Source organism: Petaurus breviceps, unplaced genomic scaffold (assembly GCF_028583685.1).
Source record: "Petaurus breviceps papuanus isolate PSGF00001 unplaced genomic scaffold, PetGlider_PUasm1.0 175, whole genome shotgun sequence".
Taxonomy (NCBI): domain Eukaryota; kingdom Metazoa; phylum Chordata; class Mammalia; order Diprotodontia; family Petauridae; genus Petaurus; species Petaurus breviceps.
This window is the reverse complement of record NW_027185764.1, coordinates 17,228,395-17,249,277: the sequence shown is the minus strand read 5'-3', so window position 1 is coordinate 17,249,277 and position 20,883 is coordinate 17,228,395. Positions and strand designations below refer to the sequence as shown.

General features: G+C 41.0%; 2 protein-coding genes across 4 annotated transcripts in view; one reads left to right on the top strand and one right to left on the bottom strand.

Moving 5' to 3' along the window:
• The window catches only part of CUNH7orf50 (chromosome unknown C7orf50 homolog), a 340,684-nt gene that overhangs the window by 97,342 nt on the left and 222,459 nt on the right, over positions 1–20,883 (bottom strand). The window lies entirely within an intron of this gene.
• The window catches only part of GPR146 (G protein-coupled receptor 146), a 90,807-nt gene that overhangs the window by 2,645 nt on the left and 67,279 nt on the right, over positions 1–20,883 (top strand). The window lies entirely within an intron of this gene.

Genomic DNA, 20,883 nt, shown 5'->3' with positions numbered 1-20,883 from the left:
GCCACTGTCTTAGACCACTAAAAACACTGCAGGCCACTGTCTTAGACTATCAGTTCTCCTTTCATCTATCCCCCCCACTGCCAACAGCTCCCCAGTGTGAATATTTCTTGCTTTTTTTTTTTTTAGTTTAGGATCTTAAAAAAAGGCATCAACTCTACTCAAATTATTTATTCTCAGTAGTTCTGAGGGCAGCTGCTCATTCCCTGCTCATCCTTCCTCCCACCTCTAGTCATCAAATTCAGATTAGTCTCTGCAAAACAAAGTGAAGCAATAGTTCTTGGGCCACCATCCTTGTGACATGAGCAGATGACTGGTTCAGCCCAGAGTGGGTGGTGATGGTGGGAGGACTGAAGGGAGGGTGGAAAAGGCACACTATGGTTAATAAATGGCTGCCTCCTCCTCAGAGCCACTCCTTGGAGAGGGATGCCAGCAGAGATCACTTCCCAAAACGACTATTCCTTGTTTGTGTATGATGTCCCACTAAAGGTGACCAAGGACTTTTTAGGTGGTGATGGTGTTCAGCGTATCTTTTAGTTTATGATACTAAACACATGAAAACTGAGCTCTGGGAGTACATGAGCTGAGGGTCACTGATGTGTCAAAGGTTGTTGCCTGATACAAGGTGACAGGTGGTCCCTGACCAGCTGAGCAAATACATTGCCTTGGCTGATAACCTTTCCCAAATGGCTGATCCTGTGGTTTTTCTTAAGAGCTTAGGGCGAAGGAAAATCCCTTGGCTATTCTCTTCTCTACTTTATCCTCATCTTTTTCAATCTCCTTACACATGCACCTGTGTGCACCCTCATCTCTTCTGTAGGATCGCTGAAGTCCTGCCTCTTTGAATTGAATTTCTGAGGAATATTCATCAAGTATCTTGACCATATGTAAGGAACTGTGTTAGCTTCTAGTGATAGAGAAGTCAAAAATTAAACAGTCCCTGCCCTGCAGGAGCTCAGCAGGCCTTGTACAGTATGGTGCATCGGTCCTGGCCTTGGTTTCACATTTGTGGTTGCCAGTTGAGTAGATAGGAGCAGATACAGGGGAGAAAGTGCTACATTTGGCATTCTGAGGGAATTCTAACCTTCCCTTCAAATAGGCCTTGGGCAAATAACATCAAAGGGACTGAAGTGGAATTATCTCACAGCCCCCTCTGGATGGTCATATCCTAGTTTATAAGTCCTCTGAACATGATCTGCAACTCTGGAAAAGATTTGTGTTAATCAGTCCCTTAAAAAAAAAAGCCCCAAAGTATTAACACCAATAAGGTAGAATAAATGCTGGATACAAATAGATCTAGGTCAGTTCTCAAAGACTACTAAAGACAGGTACCCTTGGAATAGCCAATAGCTTAAAGAAAGGAAGAAATTAGGGGAGCTGAGTCAAAGACTAGGGAGGTGATAGCAGGGTGTTATCAAGGAAGAAACTACAGTCCAGAGAGGATAAATAATCCATCTGACGGGGAGCAACCAGCAGTGACACAACCAGGAAGTGAATACCAATGTCTCTTGTCTATTGCTTTCCATATATCCAATATAGTTTCTTCTTTCACTGGCTAAGCCCTGAGGGAGTGCAATGACTAACTGTCCAGCATTTATTTTGCACGGAGGGTGCTTAATATGGTGGGCACCTGTGATTTGATCAGGTTGAGTGAGGTGGACTTTTGTAGAGGCAATTTGGGGGTCACTGTAAGGACTCTGCAATTTCGAAACATGTGATCTAATGCAATTTCCTCCTGATTAGCTTATCTTTTTATCATGCTTGTCCAATAATTACATTTTTGTTGTTCAGTCATTTCAGTCGGGTCTGTCTCTGTCTCTTGTGACCCCATTTGGGGTTTTCTTGGCAAAGATACTGGAGTGGTTTGCCATTTCCTTCTCTGGCTCCTTTTACAGGTGAAGAACTGAGTCAAATAGACAAAAAGGTGACATGCCCAGGGTCACACTGCTAGTAAGTACCTGAGGCCTGATTTGAACTCATGATGATAAGTCTTCCTGATTCTAAGTCCAATGCTCTATCTATTTCACCACCTAGTTGCCCAAAGAAATACATAGTGATGGACTAATTTGACAGGCTGCCCATCCGCTACATCCAAAGGCAACAAAAAGTAGTAGAAAGAACATCAGACGTGAAGACCAGGGCGCACATCTCTCCTCATGAGCTTACTACTGTCTGACTCTGGGCAAGTCACTTAATTTCTACGTGCCTCAGTTTTACCATCTGTAAAATAAGGATGTTGGGTTTGATGGCCTCTAAGAACTCTTCCAGCTTTCAATCTATAATCTTAGGTCATTAAAGTAGTTAAAATACAAAATTGTTTAAAAGCAAAAAAAGCAGATTTCACAAGTCTTTTCCCCTGCTGAAAAGCAGATTGTATACAGACAGCTTGCTATTAATGAATTAATGCACAAGTACTAGAACATTCTCAGACAGTAGGAACTAGAGGAAATGGGATATAGGACAGATCTCTCTTAATGGAGGGGGGAGGAAGTGAGAAAGGTTGAGAATATAGGTCACTGACTTGGGAAGATGCCAGATCAAGGAAGGCTTGTTGCAGTCTGGGAATCCAGAGGCCACTTTGAAATCACCTAGCACACAAAGGGAGGAGAAAAGGTAAGTAAAAGGAATACTCTTTTGAAAACTGTTTGCCCATTGGCAATTTTATCTAGGCCCTAACTTCAGCTTGGAGCTTTGCCCTCCTCTGTCCAGAATCTCCTCACATCTTTGTTGTGCCTCATCTGCCTGAAAGGCAGAAGTACCCAAGATGAATAAGATCAGGTAGCTTTGACTGCCAAGTCTGGGTAATTCATCATGGGAAAGGCAATCAACTTATCTCCCACACCGCACAGATTTCCTTCTATTAGTATACCCTATGTAGGTGTCAAACTCCCTAAGGAAGCCTGAGGATGGGTGCGTGTTGACTTAGAAAACCACATAGTGATACCATCTATGTTTTTATTTATTTTAAGGTTAAATATTTCCCAATTGCATTTTAACCTGCTTGTGACAGCCCTGGGGAGTGTTTAATACCTTTCTGCCCTATATAACAATGCTCCAGCTCACAGGAACAGGTTTAACATCTCAGACCCAAACTTCATCACACAACTCTGTTCCTATGAAACTAACTTCCCCCTGTAATGATGTTCTAACCAGTGCCATGTGATACATTGCAGGCATACCTGTATATACATTGCCTACTGTTAAATGGTTTTAAATTTTCCCATCCTAAATAGTGTCAAAGATCTGCTCCTCAAAATCTGATTGTTCTCTGGTCTCCATTGTAGCCTTCTTCTGTTGTATAGCTTGAAAGTATGAGCACATATACACGATGGAGGAAGAGTTGGGAGACTTGAAGCTCAGGCCTAGATCTGCTATTATTATCAAGTAACCCTAAAGTTTCTGGCCTGCTTCCTCATCTTGATCCATGATGGGGGTAGTGATCCCAGCCTTGCCTCATTCCCAGGACTGCTGTGAGAAGCCAGTGCAAGGATAGCTGTGAAGGGGTTACAAAGGCTATATGTGTAAGAAAGTGAAGTGTCACTATTCTTTATTAATGTCTTCCAAAAAGAAGGGAGGAAAGTGGGGTTGGCTGTGATTGGTCAATATCTCTCTGGGGCTGGCATGTATGGAACTGCTAGGTAGCTGCTAGTTTCCTTTAGCATCCAGTGTGTGCCCTCCTGGTCCTGGGCAGGGTAGGGTAAGAAAACTACAGACTAATTCCAAATTTAGACCCAAGATGAAAAACTGATAGCTGCCAAGCAGAAATTACCCAGATACTTACTGGAGGAGCAGCAGACCACACTGGAGAAGCTTTCAAAGTCATCAGAAAAGTACAAGGACTAAAAAGTCATTTTATTATCCCTCAGTTTCTTCCCCCCACCCCACCTCCACTGTACCTGTAAGCTTTCCATTCGATCCTAAATCTGTCAAAGTTACTTGTTGCAGCAACACTCCCTCCCACCCACCCCAGCCCCTTTTTTAAACAGAGCCTCACAGATTCCATCAATGTTTTGTTGCTAAAAGTATCCCACAGTTATGACAACTTTTCCTGTAGAGGTCATAAACCAGGGCTTTCTGACATACATCTTCCTCCCTCTAAATCAGGGCAGGTACTTTTTGAGGTGCTCAGGGGAAATCTGGGTTCAGAAATGCATTCTTTTTCGCTGGAGTAGGTTTTGAGTTTTTTAGAGTGGTTGCTGTTTTGTGTAAATGACTATGTATGCAACAATTATGTAAGACAAAATGTGGAAAATGTTAACTAGAAAGCCTATGATGGCCTGACCTCTGCTTCTGTTTTCCTGTCTCTTACTCCATTTTCTATGGCAGACAGGGTCTGTGTTGGTAATCTAAGAAAAGCAGGTGAAAACCAACAAACCAAGCCCCCTGTCCCCTAGTTTTGAAGCCGAGCAGGACCATTCCTACTTTTGCCTCATGATTTCTCCAGTGAACTTGGTTCTGGAGAGGTCTATGTCAGAGCTTAAGTATTCAATTTTTTAGTATGGTACAAGGATTCACACATTTAACCTGGGGGCAATGAAAAGAGGGCAGGTTCTGGAGACTGAAGGCCTGGATTCAAATCTGACACTTAGTCCCTCTGTGACTAATGGCAGCACCCTGGCCTCAGAGTCTTCATTCACAAAAGGGAGAGGCTGAATTCCCTAGTCTCTGAGGTCCATTCCAGTTCTTGATACATGATTCTCTGCTCATCCAGTGGACCTGAAGGGACTGGCTGGTCTTGGATTATTCTGGATACATTTTTCAAAGGGAAAGTTTGTCACAATATCAAGACTGACATTTTAGATAGGATCTTTCTGAAATAATCTTGGTATTTTGTACAGTATACAGAGCCCAGCTTGGGTGAGTAATTCTGCCCAGGGTTGATAAGGCCAAAGTGCCTCGGTCTCCCCACAGGTTGCTTTTATTAAGCTGTATCCCTCTCTCTAGGCGTGTGTCTCCTGCTCTCGATGCAGAGCTCCATTTGAAGTGAACAGGGGCTCTGTGTGTACAGAGGAGACTAAATGGGAATGCAGAGAATGGAGCCCATTGTCTTTAGAAGGATCCCAGGCAGAAAGATAAAGAGCTCCACTCAAAATGGAAAGTCTCAAGAAAAAAAAAAAAGCCTCCTGCCCTCTTTGCCTGAAATGCCCTTTTCCAACAAGAGGTGGAGTCTTGCATTGGCCCTTCTGAGCCAGGAGGACTGGAAAAACTTAGAAACCTACTTTGTTGTGACACAGGCAGTCCCTGTTCCAGGTAGATAATACTGGGCAGCCAACAATACTCAGTGTGCCCTCATTAAGAGATCACAGTACCAAACATCTTTGGAACTCCGGGGTTATGTGAATGACAGGATGGTATAATGGAAAGACTGGGAACTGAGAGGCCTGGGTCACTGTCATTGTTCAAGACCCTGGGTGTGTCAGTTCACCTGTTTTGTTTTTTGCCTGTTTTTTCTCCTCTCTAAAATGTATCAATTAAACAGATGAACAAAAAATTAAAATAGACTGACAGTCCTTTTTGGCTTACAAAATGCTCTGCAACCTTTACCCATTTGAGTGAATTTCTTCATTCATTGTGCCACCTAGCCGCCCCATCCCCAAAGTCTTAGTGCAGTTTTGAGCTTGAATAACAACACTAAGACTTTGGAGACATCTTGTATATTTATACACTCTTCTCTCCTGTAAGTTCTCTGAAGGCAGTGACTGGTCATTTTTCCTTTTCTATCACCAAAGGTCTGGCACACAGCAGATGCTTAATAAACTGACTGATTAATAAATCTCAAACTCAACATATTTGTTAAGTTTGAGATACCTATGGGACATCCAGGTAGAGAGCAGTCCAGCATGCACTAATGGAATGGAAATGGGAACAGAGCTCTGGAGCCTAAAGGTTGGGAACCATTAGATAAGATGATCTCTATGATTCTTCTCCCTTTTACCTTCAGTTTCTTACCATGTTTCTGCTTTGTATTATTGTTATTTGTGTATGTGTTTTAGTCAACCAGATTTTAAACTCCTGGAGGGCAGTATTCACAAAATCGCAGAATGTTAGAGGTTCAGAGGAACCTAAGCAGCTAATTAATCTAACCCACACCCATCCTGGAGTTGGCACTATAATATACCTGAATAATATTCCCCCTGATGGGGGAAGTCGGTCAACTCTGCTTTTAGGTAGCTCTAACTGCAACAAAGCCTGTTCTGACATCAAGCCTAATTTTACTTCCTTGCAACTTCCTGTAGCCAACATTTATTATGAGTCTATAAGTCATTATTATGAGTCATCTATTATGTGTGTCTGTCAGGCACTGTGCTGAGTGATGGAGATACAAAAAGAGGCAAAAAACAGCCCCTGCCTTCAAGGGGCTTACAATCTAGTTGGGGGAGACAACATGCAAACAAATATATACAAAGCAAGCTATATGCAAGATAAATAGGAATTATTAAAAGAGTTCCCTCTGGAATCAAGAAGGGTTAGGGGTGGGGAAGCTAGGTGGCGCAGTGAATAGAGCACCAGCCCTGGTGTCAAAAGGACCTGAGTTCAAATTTGACCTCAGACACTTAACACTTACTAGCCATGTGACCTTGGGCAAATCACTTAACTCCAATTGCCCCTCCAAAAAATAGCAAGAAAGCAAGCAAGCAAGAAAGAAAGGAAGAAAGAAGGATTAGGGGAAGCTTCCTGTAGAAGGTAGGATTATAGTTGGGATGGAAAGGAAGCCAGGGAGGGCATCAATGTCTTTCCTAAACTATGGCACCCAGAACTGAACATAACACCCTGAATGTGCCCAAATGTGATTACAAGGGAAGAGGACAAAGAGACCATCACTGTCTTATTCCTAGAGGCTACATCTCTCTTAATGTAGGCTAAGATTACATTAACTTTTTTGCCTACCATATCACTCTCTTGACTCTTGGAGTTTTCAATTCACTAAAATCCCCATATTTTTTCACATGATTTCCTTGTTTAGCCATATCCCCCCATATTATAGTTGGGAAGCTGATTTCTGGAAACCATTGAAACATTCATGACTACTGTTTGTTCTCAGTCATATCTCTCTATCTTTTCCATGAGAAAAATAACAGACTTTGTCCAATGTTCTGTTCAAGTCTGAGTGATCAATATCTACAACATTTTCCTGATCTCTAGTCTAGTAATCTTGTTTAAAAAAAAAAGAAAAGGAAAAGAGGTTAGTCTGTCATGAGATGTTGGTGGAACCATGCTGACTGGAGTGTTGTGATTGCTGCTTCCTTTTTCAGATGGTCACTAATTTAATAATACAATAATACATTAACTTGATGATTTCATAATACGTTCTAGCATTCTGTCATGAAGTCAAGCTCAGTGACCTAGTTTACAGACTCCAAGCTTGTTTTCCCCTTTTTTTCTCTTTTCTTTTTTTGAGATTCAAGGTACCTCTGTTCCTGTACTTTCCCAATTTTCCGCAATCTTTCAAAAACAGTCAATAAGCAATCATAGCTGACAGTTCTTTCAGGATCTGGAGCGTATCTCATTTGGTCCTGGTGACTTGAATTCATGAAAGGCAGCTAGACTCTCTCTTACTATACCCTTATTTATCTTGGGTAATAACTTCCTACTAACCAGATTTCTTCTGTCCTTTACAACCTGAAGATAATTCTACTTAGCAGAGAAACAGAAGCAATACCAGAATTGAATAACTCGATCAAAGAAAACTTTAGGGTCCACAAAGCACTTTCTTTATTATTTCTATTTTTTTGGATGAGAAAACTGAGCTTTAGGGAGGTTAAGGGATTTGCTGGAGGTTCCACAGCTAATAAACAGAATAGCCAGGATATGAACCTGGGATTTAAGACTCCAGCTAAACCATAATGAGATTTGTAGAAGGGAGCAAACTACATACCAATAAGAACGATAGACACCTGCTTTTGTCCTCTAAATGTCCCAGAATTTCTTCTCTCTGCATTAGAACTCTTGGCTCCTGTGACCCTCCCTCAATGGCTGATTAATCATTACCTCTTTCTTTTAAGGTATGACCTTCCAGGTTTATGCAGAATTCATCATAATTCAAAAAATATTTACTAAATACTAAGTGTTTGCAAAGAACATGCTGGGAATGCAAAGACAAAAATGAAAACAATCGGTGACCTCAAGAAGTTTCTATTCTATTGGAGGGAACAGCATGTAAGTGGAGAAGTCAATGCAATGTCATTACAAAGTAATTTGGAGGGTAGTGGAAAACACCAAGAAATGGGGGACTGCTGTAAGGAGGTGGCCCTTCTGCTGAGCTTTGAAGTTAGAGATTTTAAGAAAAAGACAAGGACAAGCATTCCAGGATATGGAAGAGAGCCCACAGAAAGGCACAGAAGAAAATGTATAGAAAACAGTAAGTAGTCCACTTGAGCTGGAACATGAAGGGGGATAACGATAGGTTGGAGTCAAATTGTAAAGGCCTTGAATGCCAAACTGAAGAGTTTGAAGTTCATCTTAGAAGCAAGCAGAGGGAGTTGCTGAAGCTTTCTGATCAAGGGAGTGACATGGTCACTCTACTTTAGGGAGATGGGAGAGACCTAGAGAAACTACGTTCACCTATTCCTCCTCTCTTACATTATATTGTTTGTATTGTATGTATTCTGTGTAGAGTTAGATAACTTATATATGTACTTGCTGTGTCTTCTGATAGAATGGAAGGAGTTTCATTTTTGTCTTTGGTTCACCATCACCTCCTAGCAAGGTATGTGGTCCTCCACAATTATGTATTAACTGACTGATGGAGCAGCTATCATGTATCCATTGTAAAAGTGGTTTTTCTGGAGATGATATCATTGACTTTCTGGTTTTACTACCAGAGTTCTTCTAATTGTGGTAATTTTATGCCAAATAGGTCAGGGAGGTGGGATGGTAGCAGGCCATTAGGCAAGAGAGTGTTAACCATGGAGACTGGGGCAGACATTTCCTTCAACCCCCTACCCATTGCTATCACTAATGCTACACACTCCAGATTTCAGGAGCCTTCTGGCCCCTTTGTGTTGCTAGTTTCCTCATTAGATGTTCCTTTTAGATGCTACTAAGGTAGTTTTCTGATCAAAGCATTGCATGAAATAGCTATTTTAGTCTGAGTCTGTTTCTGTGTCTTTCCTCATGTTTTTAAATGCTTAATAATACATTTTATAAATATTATTTATAAATATATTAATATTATAAATGTTTTTATAATAACAGTAATATTTAACAGTACTTTAAGGTTTGCAAAGTGCTTTATATGTTTTCTCACTTGATCCTTAAGACAATCCCATGAGATACATGCTATTATTACCTCCATTTTATGGGTGAAGAAACTGATGCTGGAAGAGGCTGACTTGCCCAGGGTCATATAATATCTGAGGCTAATTTGAACTCAGGCCCTCCTGACTCCAGGTATAATGGTTTAACCACTATATTTCTACTCAAGGACTTATGTTAAATCACTTCATTAGCCCTGGAAGTACCTAGGTCTAGAGGGAGGCCAGGGTCTGTGCCTCTGGATTCTTTTCTCTCTCCTTGCTTCCACCTCCCTCTTACCCAACTCCAGTACCAAATTCAGGGCTCTGGCACATAGTGGCACTAAACACTCTTCAATGAATGACTTTTATTGGGGTTTACCCTCACTATAAGCAAGCCTGATGAGAATCTGTATTTTTGTTTGTTTGTTTTAAAATAAAACAGATAACCTGGCTGATGGCTGCTTGCTTTATGAAAAAAAAAATTTAATTAAAAAAAGTTAGGAGTTGCCTGGGCATCATTTTATGTAAAACAGGGTCCACTTTTAGAGAACTTCCTTTCCATAGGAACACTGTCCTAGTACTGCATACTGTCCCAGCATCCCAACATCTCTACTGTCAATTAAGCACTGGCCAGAAAGAGCAGGATATGTCCTGAAATTACTTCTCTCTCTAACCTCAGATTGAGAAAAAACCCCAAACAGAGAAAGGCGCAGGCAACCCTAATGAGGAGGAGTTCTATAAAAGATGTGTACTCTTCTTTCCATGGGGACCTCTGTCTCCAATCGACAAACTCCTCAATTTTTCTCCATTTTCCCTCCCCCACACGCCAAAGAGGGTTTCACAATAGGACCGGGTGAAACTACATCCTAATGAGTACTGACTGGCTCATAATGACTTCACGTGGTTCATACCAGAGGCATGTGGACTGAAAAAGAGACTCAGGTGAGAGATCAGTCCTGAAGAACACAGAGGCCCGTGTTCAAATAGTAGCTCTTGCACTTATTGCCTGTGTGGGCAAGTGACTTAGGCTCTAAAATGAAGGGGAGGGGTGGCCTGGATGGAATTCAGGTCTCTTCAGGCTCCAAACCATTAAGATGACAGGATCCTAATCCAGAAGAAGTAGCTCTTACAGTAGCATTTTACACTAATTACAAAGAATCATGAAGGAAATAGTTGCCATCTTGTGAAACACATGAACTTGCTATGGAAACAGTGGAGTGAGAACTTTGGCTTTTTCATGTTTTCTGGTAAAGAATTCCACATGGAGGCAGCATGACCAGGAGGCACAAGTCAGAGTCCAGTTACTTTTCTGCAGTCCACTTCCTCCTGGATGCAACTATTAGAACTGGTTACTTTTTAAAAGTCTCTGCTGTTTGTATTGAATCTAATTACTCTCTCTGCAGTTTTTACATATGTGGAAGCCCATACCCCTCATTTTAATTAAAGACCCTTCACATTTCACACCATTTTCGTAGCCCGTGCTGATAATGCTGTGCTGGGAAGGGGGGATGGGTACAAGTGTTAGGGAAAGAGGAGGAATGGATGGAAGATTATAAGACTGGACACTGGTCTGGGTCATAGGGCCAGGTGGCATTGTCTGTGGGAAGCCAGGGCTCACTGAAGTCCTCTGCTTGACACTACCTGCAGATTCAGGAAGTTGCTTGGACGAGAGTATCAGAGAAGACTGAATGAACTCGGCCATCTTAGTATGAGTTTCTCTCTCCCTCCCATCTCCCCAGCTTTGTCTCTCTCTCCCCTTGCCTCAACCCAAACTGTCTGTTGCTATGCTGGTTACCCACTTAAGATGGTAGAAAGTCTAGAAAGGGAGGAAAGAGATTGAACCAAAGGGAACAGTGACTAGAGGGAGAAAACACAAGACTCAGGCTGTTTCTCAGAGGACAACGCAAAACTTTGTGTATGCGAGAGTCTTGCTACCTAAAAAATATAAAATGTGCCTTGAGCTGACAGGTTTATGGCTCCACATAGTTTTGTAAGGGAAATCCAAACTCATGAGCTGGGCTGAACTCTTAAATCACTCAACAATAGCTGCACAGAAACCCAGCAACCACTGGCCCAGAGACTGTAATGAGCTGCGTTAGGAACTTGAAGGGAGGAAAAAGTCAGAACTGGATGACAGTTCCCGAGGTTTCTGAACCAAAAAACGGACCAGTTCTGGTCCCAACCCCAAACCTGAGTCACCATCTCCAATATGGATTTTGTTAAGTTTTTTTCTTTTTAAATATAGTGAGCATACAAGGTGAGTCTCAAGTATCAAGCCAAAGAATGAGTTCAGACAGAGGGCAGATGTTAAGCAACTCTCCAGGGCCATTGAGGTAGCATGGATACTTCTGGAAGGAATGTCAGAAAGCTCCAGTTCCTTTGCACTAACCGAGAAGGCTCCAGACTCCTGGAGCTTACGCAATACCAAAGCTGTCTGGCTAATAAACCCATGGTATCAAAATAGATTTCACAGAAACATTTTCCTTATCCAGTGGGTAGAGGTGAGGTTTAGGAAGTGGCTTATAAAAACACAAACTGCCAACCCCCATACGTAAAAAGTCAGTCTATATACACGGTATAGATATGTATGCCATCCAATGGCTCTTTGTCGAATGGAGATTTTGAAGTGATATGTTTTAAGAAATAAAAATCGGATACTTAATCAGGCTCAATACAAATGCCACATCTCCTCTAAGCCCAGAAATAATAGAAAGTCCATAGGACTGTTATTTATGGGACTTATGTGAAGATTTGGTCTATAGCTTAGGAGAACTGCTAAAGAGTATGGAGAAGTTTGATTCTTATAAATCAGGAACTTCAAAGATTATCACCCACCATCCATGACCCTTACTTCGCAGCTGGAGAAAACTCAAGCGGGTAAATAAATGACCTATCTAAGTCACACAGGTATAGTCAGTGGCAGAACCAGAACCCCAGGGCTCCTGACTCTCAGTCATCATACCACACTGCTTCCTTACACCCCATTTTGACAAAATAAATTCCCCAATTGACTGAGGACATGTATATCAAAGTTAAAAAAAGACCCTGATAACAATGAAGCTTTCGATTTACTCATGGATTCAGTTTTCACTCACTATTATCACTCTGTACATGCTGGAGGCATAGACGTTGGATTCTAGCTCCAACTCCCACTAGTTAGCTCAGGTATGTGACTTGTCTTCTCTCCTAGCTACTTAGCAGAGACAAGCAGGTACGCGGTGAGGATGACTACAAGAAGAGATCTGGTGGCTTTTATTTTCCTCACAGGAGAATAAAGGGATAACCATCATCAAGAAAGTTTCTCAGAGACCCTAAGGAAGGTACTCAAAGAGCAGGTCTGCTGGGTCTTAAGTGGGTTTTCTCATTTGATTATTCCAAGCTTCTGCTTCCTTCGGGTGATCTACTTTGGCAGTCAGCATCACCATTTCCTGAATCATAGTGTTTAACAATTCGGCACAGACTTGGACTTCCTGCCCACACAGAGCGGGAGGGCCAGTCACACAACCAACTGCAGCACTAGCCAGGAAAAAAGGATGCCAGGACCATCAATTTCCTCAGAGTGGGCAATATTCTTCCTGTCCCCCGTCCGTCACAAGCCTGTGTGCTGTCTTCCTAGGGGTCAGTCACTAGAATATCTTTCTGTTACTTCTCCAATATTTGTTAGATAAAGGAGGGGGTAAAGAAGCCAGATGTGATCATCCCTTCTGGTAAAGGAAAGCTGCCCGCACTCCCACTTGGCACTCTGAAAACAAGTATCCATGCAACCAAATGCTGGAACTTGAGGCGGCTAAACACAATAATTTACCAGAGCAATGAGATCAAAGGAAATCTGTCTTTCCTGGGGAGAAAGCAGAGCACATCAAAGTAAACTATGGTTTTCTGAAAACAATCTTCCTCTAAGTTCTAAAACTCAGGAAAAGGAAGTTCATGCGGAAATAGCAGGACTGTCCTAAAATAAACTCATCCTCTATGTTTCATTTACCTGCTTCCCCCCACTTCTTGGAAAAACAAACAAACACCTATCCATCTTGCCTTGTGAAGTACATTCTTGTGGTCTTCCCTTCTTAAATTAGCCTATCACTCACATATTCTAAATACAATAACTTTGTATTTAGAATTCAACAAAGCCTTCTACTTGGACAGGACTGGTCCAGGCACTGTGGGAGATGCAAAGAACGGCTCCTGACCTCAAGGAGTTTACAGTCTGATAGGAGAGACAAGCACAAGTATGTAAGTAACTACCGTATAATAGGCCAAAGCTAAAATTCCAGCTGCTTTATTAGAGAGGAGAGGGCGCCTGGCTAGAAGACAGAGAATCCGTCTCCGAACAAGGAAGCCTCAGATATATAATGGCAACGGAACCTAGCCATACAAGTCATTTAACCTCTCAATACTCTTAGTACTTTTCTAGAAATTCTCTAGGGACTAGCAGCAGGGCATGAGGGACGCTGAGAGAGGGACTTTTTGTTCCTTGAACCAATGAAATCTCATATTCAGTCCCTATCCCTGTCTTAGCACATTGTCGCCCCTAATAATGAAACAGTACTTGGGTTTCTACAACTATATGTTTAGCACTAGGCCCTTGCCACCATAGATTTCTCATCATGGCTGAATTCTGAGGTAGCAATAAATATGGGTCATGGTGAGCACCTCTAAACCCAAGTGGGAACACCTTAGGTGACCATGGAGCTTTAGGGAAAAAGACAATGGAATGCATCAGCTGGAACTGGGTGGGTGTTAATGTCCTTTGATCCCCTGACTCCAATGCTCAGCACACTCTGTCCTCAAAGATGTTACACAACGACTAATCCTATTAACCATATCTGAAAACAGCAACTTTGACTTAAATAAATACTTTCTATCAGTAGATACAGCTAAGCCAGAACTAATAAACTGCCCCCCCCCCACTTTGTTTCAAGATACATTCTCCTCTACTTAGACTCTGAATGCCTTTAAAAAATAAATACTGAAATGGCTTATTGCAGGCATTTGCATGAGAATTTATGAATTCAGCACCTTAATAAGCACATTATTAATTGTAGGAATTTCTCATATATCCTATTCCTTCAGCGTACTAAGCTACCTATTTAAGGTTGAAGTTTAATTAGACTTTCATTATGTGGATTATTAAAACTGGAGATGGTAATTTGAGGTGGGGCAAATATATGGAATCTGGAATATCAGTACATAGAACAATTAATATTTTTTATGAAAAATAATAGTACAAAGGGAATATTTTTCATAATGAGGCTTTAATAATCAAAAGTAGAAAGTGCTTTCGAGAATTAATTTAAGATTAATAATGCAGAATGTTCAGGTTTAAATTCTAACATTTTTTAAATGTTACATTAACTTTTTCTTTTTCCAAAGCTAATCCAATATTTGAATAGTTAAGCTAACATTTGAGGGATTTTCAGTTAGTTACTTATTACTATATAGAGAACACATCTAATGAAATGTTTTTCGCCTCATTTCCATTTAGTTTTGAGAGACTGGTTAAAAGCAAAAATTGTCTTAGGAAATTTGTACACTGATTCCATTCAGAAAGTTGCTAAGTCAACAAGCAAAAATTGTTGAACCTCTGCTTCCCAAAGAAGGCAAACTCATCCTACAAGGGATGGATACGAAGAGAAAGTAGGATAACTATCTCTTGCTTATTATCATTGATAATGGGGACAAAACGGGGGAGAAGAGGGAAGGAAGAGAATCAGCGGCACATGATTCGAATCACAGATAATTTACTTCCCAATGTTCTGTCTGCAGATGGAGATCATGGTTTCTGAGATATTTAGGTTTGAAAAGGACAGTAGAGACCACCTAGTCTAACCTGTTAATTTATATACAGTGTTAAAGCTTATGAAAGGACTTCCCTCACAATAACCTTGAAATGGGAGGTACAAGTAATCATCTGTTCCATTTTTTTCCCTTTCATAGTCAAGCAAAAATAATCCCCATATTGGCCATGTCAGAAAATGTGCCTCATCTTACACACTGAGTCCATCTCTCCATTAGGAGGTGGAATCACTATTCTGGAATCAGGATTGTTCTGGAATCAGCATTGATTCGAGTTTCTCAAGTCCTTCAAACATATAGTTGAGAAAAGTTGAGGCCAAGGAAGGGTAAGTAATTTTCCTAAGCTTGTGTGGTTAGATTTCTGGCCAGTGTAACTGAAGGGAGAAAAAAAAACCCAAAGAGAAGAAATCTATAAAGGGGTAACTGAAGTAATAGAAGGGAAGGAGAGGAGCCTATAGAAGAAAAACTTCAAAAACAAACAGCAATCTTCTACCTGAAAATAGGCTGAGAGAGGGGACGTGACAGGGTCCAAGAATCATAATGATAGAGACCTAGTCTATTTCCAGTCCTGGAATACTAAAACTAAGAAATATGCTTGAATCTTGATGAACATGTATAGAACAGATGCAAAAAGGATTTAGATAAATGAGAAGCAACATGGTATGATAACTAGTAATGCCCCTGGCACCAGGAAGATCCGGGTTTCAATTCCCACCAAGTTTGACCAAGTCACAGATTGCTGCAGGTCACCCTCTAAGAGAACTTGCTTGCTAACCTTGATAAGGGAGCTTCCATGTCTGGGGGCACCCTGTATCAATGAAACCATCCCTAAAGAATGGAAGAGCCGGGGCGGCCAGGTATCACAGCAAGTAAGAGCACCGGCTCCAGTGTTGAGAAGACCTGGAGATCGAATCCCGGGCTCAGATACTTAGCACCCACCCAGAAACACCTGGCCGTGTAACCTTGAGCAAGTTACTTAACCCCAATTGCTTAAAAAAAAAAGTGGAAGAGCCATAAAGGGCTAATCCTTTTTTCCTGCAGGAACTGGTATGCCATACTTCCTTGACTTAGTAAACAGAGAAAACTGAACATAACCGAACCTTTTCTTAATTGAATTAAGGTCATCATGCTGATCACTAGTTATTGCACTGTGACTGTCATAATTTCAGGAACAAGAGAAATACATAATGATCATAAGAGGGGGTGGGGCTTAGTGGATAAAGAGCCAGGGCTGGAGTACAGGAAGCCTTTGGGCACATACTAGCTAACAGACCCTGGACAAGACAGCTGATCTCTCAGTGCCTCTGGCAACTCTTTGAAGACTCAAAATTGCAGAATAGCAGCCACCTAGATTAATAGTTTCCTCACCCCTCAAGGGTTCACTACACTGATGGAATCACTGGTTTGGACCTAAAATAACAGTATTTATATAGTACTTTAAGGTTTACAAAGTCAATTTTTTCACAACAATGTATTATCATCTCCCCAACCCAATTCTGCAGATGAAGAAGATATGTGAAAGCCTCTAGACCAAAGAAATCAAACACTCCACCAGGGCAAGACATCTAAGTGTGGGGAATCAAATTAAGATGTAATTACCGTGTTCCCCCGATAATAAGACACTGTCTTATTAATTTTTTGGACAGAAAAACACCAGAGGGCTTATTTTCAGGGGAGGGCTTATTTTAATGAACATTGACAGCAATTTTAATAAACAGGTAAATGTGAACAAAAAAATGTACCTTTATTCAATAATGAATTCAATAAAGAACAGGATGACGCGCTCACTGCTGCAGTTCTGATTGGATGCAGCTCGGAGCACAGCGGTGCGTTTCACACGAAAGGGGGGCGGTGCATACAGAGGGTATCGTAATGTAGCGTGTAGCGCAGGGGATCACCTTCACTACAGTAGCAATCTCAATAGGGCTTATTTTCGGGGGAGGGCTTATTTTAGAGGAATCTTACACAGTAAGGGCAGGGCTTATTTTCGGGATAGGTCTTCTCGGGGAAACATGGTAGGAGGGGGTGCAGGGGATAAAGCAGCAGCCCTGGAGTCAGGATGAATTGAATACAAATCCAGCCTCAGACACTGGGCAAGTCACTTAAGCCCGACTCCCTGCACCCCCCTCCCCCAAGATGTAATTGGGAGATATTTGACAAAATAAATAAAAATACGGTAGAACCTAGATAGTGTTAATATGTGGCTTTCTAAGTCACTATGCAGTTGTCCGGGATCCTTAAGTACAGTTTTGCGGCCTCATTTATATTTGAGTTTAACACTCTTGGCCTAGACTATCATAATTTCCTTAAGAGGAGATACCATGATTTACTTATCTCTTTATTTCCTCCAGATTCAGGACAGCAAATCACACACAGAAACTGCCAGATAAACATTTGTTGATTGAAAAAAAGAGAAAAAAAATGTTGTCTCAGCCAGTTGGTGCGCCTCTGTGTCAGGACAGTGGTGCTGTGGCTATGACAAATGGTGGTGTTTTTTTTCCCCATGATGAACCATTTGAGAAATCATGTGCTGCCTACTTTGTGTGTGTGGTCTCCTGATTCTCCACTATCACTAATAAAGGCTGGGAGCAGTTTAAGCTACTCTCTTCCATTTTTCTCTTTTCATTTCAGTAGGCATGAAAGGGAGTGTGGCACTAGGGATACCAAGAGAGGGTGTGAGGGAACATGTCAATAAAAAAGAATGGAGCCACCTATTTCGTGTTGAAATTGAGGGTGTGGTAATAACAGTGCAGGAGAGTTCATCTACAAACAGAAAAGGATGTGCTAGAAAAAAGGGGGTAAAAGGACAAAAGATTATCTTTTTTAAAAAAATTTATTATTTTTCTCTGTATCACATCACTCCTCCCTCCACTGGAAAAGAAAAGGAAAAACGAAATCCTTGTAACATGCATAGTCAAGCAAAACAAGTGTTCACGTTAGCCATCTCCAAAAATGCGTCTCATCGGGTATCTCGAGTCCATCCATCGCTCCTCTATGGAGAGGTGAGGAGTGTGTAACGTCAGCAGCAGCTTCCTGGAATCACATAGCTGGACACTGTGCTGATCAGAGCTCTTAAGAAAAGACAGTGCCCTTGCGGATGGCACTCACTTAGGGATGATGGGCAGCAGGCCCTTTCCTAATAGTTGTGTTACATAGAAGGATTGGGAGGCAGTGGCCTTGTATCTGAACCCAGGCTCTGTTGCTTACTACATGTGTGACTTTGGGAAAGTCATTGAATCACTCTGGGTTTGAGTTTCCTCATCTATAAAATGAGAGGGCTGGACTAGATGACATCAATGGTCCCTTACAGTTTTAAATTCATGATCCTATGAATAGGTTTTAATTGAATAGCTCATTTATACTACTAGTATTTGGTAGCTAGGCTAGACCAGGCTGTTCAGTGACTGGCTATTCTGGTGTTGTCAACAAAATCACTTTTTAAATACCCACATGTGTAATTTTTTTTCTCCCTAATGAGACACAGTGATTTCTGTATGAATGCCTTAGGTTGATGAGTTAATTAGAGTTATGGTAATAATGGCTAAATTGAAATGGGTGTTACCTTTCCCAGTAATACATATTTGCATTTTAAGAGATAACTTAAAGCTTTGACCTAAAAGAATGACTATGAGTTTTACTTAAGGTAGTAGGACTTATAAAATAGACATTTGGGGGAAGAAGGAGAGGAGACTTCAGGTATCCCTAAAATCATGCTAAATGGGTAGATGTGTACTTTGAACAATTCTACTACTCTACGCTGTCTTTTGTACTCAAGCATATTATTTTGTTTCAGTCTGTAACCCGAGTGCACTGTTTGCCATTCCTTCTGTCTTTGCTGTATCTGGTAGTTTACTTACTGGTTGGCAGTTACATATATTCCTGGTGGAGTTTGCACCATTTATATTTCGATTTCGGTGTCTCCATTTGGTGGGAGGAACATCAGCCAGGAAGGCCTATACCTGAAGCTCTTAATTCCCAGCTATCCAGCCATGTTCAGGTTCTTCTGTTAAGACACTTTTCCTTAAAATGTTTTCGGACTTAGGTGGTGGTAGCAAATGCCTGTCCCCTCCCCAGAAGACCACAGAGGGAGTTCAGGTCTGAAAATATGGCGCATGTGGTAAAACCTGAATTGAGTATTGTATTACTTATGTAAAATGGTTATTATCAAAGATACAGTAAATCCTTCAGTAACAAAAGCTCTGAACAGGCCACAATTAATTTGTCAGGCTGGCTTGAAAACAGCAGGCTTTATAAATGCAGCTTTGTTTTTACCATGTTGCATAAATTAGTACCAAAGTCTGGATGTAATTAACACCTAAACAGACCACAAAACCCATTTTGGTTATTATAGTGACAGCAAGTTATTATGTTTCTTTGCTAGCTGGCACTAAATTTCAGGAAGAACTAAGGAAAACAGGTCAAGCTTCCACCCCCCCCCAAATATTTAAAATCCTAGCTTAAAAAAACCTCAAAGCTGAGATTATTAAGTACATACATTTCTATATGCATATATAGACACACATATATATGAAACACATCTATATTTAGTTAACCAACTTCATGTGCACTCACATAAACACTAAAAGATAATTTTGCAATACTTGGGAATGGATTGGTCTTAAAGAAAACATAAAGAAATATTTGTGATGTTAAGAAAGATTATTGAGGCCTATCAGAGAAGCTAGAGCACATAAAGATCTAGACAGAAGAGAAGAAAGGCAAATACAAGGGGTACTAGACCTTTAGCAGGGGTTCCCAGATTCAGATATCTATTCCTAAGCTTGTCAAGGGGGCAAGGGGATAATTGGTAAATAATTATATCATTCTAGGGACAGCTAGGTGGCACAGTGAATAGAGCACTGGCCTGGAGTCAGGAGGACCTGAGTTCAAATTTGACCTTAGACACCTGACATATTTACTAGCCGTGTGACTTTGGGCAAGTCACTTAACCCCAACTGCCCTCCAAAAAGAAAAAAAAATTATATCATCCTATTGAAATACTCCAGACACTTTGAATTGACTTGCAGTCAATGAAGTTACAAAATTTTGGGTGTACTCTTAGAGAAAAAAAAATATTAATCTCTGTATTTCTCATGTGTATATGCCCATTAAACTCTTAAAATTAATTTCCTATTGTGTTGAATAAGCAGCATATAAGAAGGTTTCTTGAAAAGCCAAGGAGCATAGAAAGTAAAAAAGGTTGGGAATCCATTATAGGGATACATGAGAATATCTCCCCATAATATGAAATGAACCTCTCAGAATAGCTGTAATAAGTAGAGTTAAACTGCTGGTCCAGTGAGTAACAACCATGATGAATCATTCCTACATGTTATATCTCACAGCAAAAAGTTAAGCGCCTTGCTACATAAACAGATCGATGTAAATACCAACATTGACAAAGAGCAGCCTGAAACCCAAAAATCCATCACCTGTCTATCAGGCCTTGCTTAAAATCTGTAGCACTGTCATAGAACAAAATGACTAAATTGAACCAAAGAGTAAAAGCCCAGTTGTTCACTAGCTTCTGAGAGATCACTTTGTGAGATAAGGGGAAAGAAACATTAACCATTTTGTACTTTAACTAAAATCTGACATTTGATGCCATGGCATTCTGGACAAAGGGATCTTTTGTCCCACCTTCACAGTTGGTCACACGGACTTGAAGGATCCTTCAATCATGAAAAATGTCCTGAATCTATTTCTACTGCTCCACTGACAGAAAAACTCACCTGGTTTCAATGAGCAAGCAAATGAAGAAGCAGGTTTGGAAGAGGCAAAAATAAGGTTTGGAAGAGGCAAACCCAGACGTGTGTGTGTGTGTGTGTGTGTGTGTGTGTGTGTGTGTGTGTGTGTG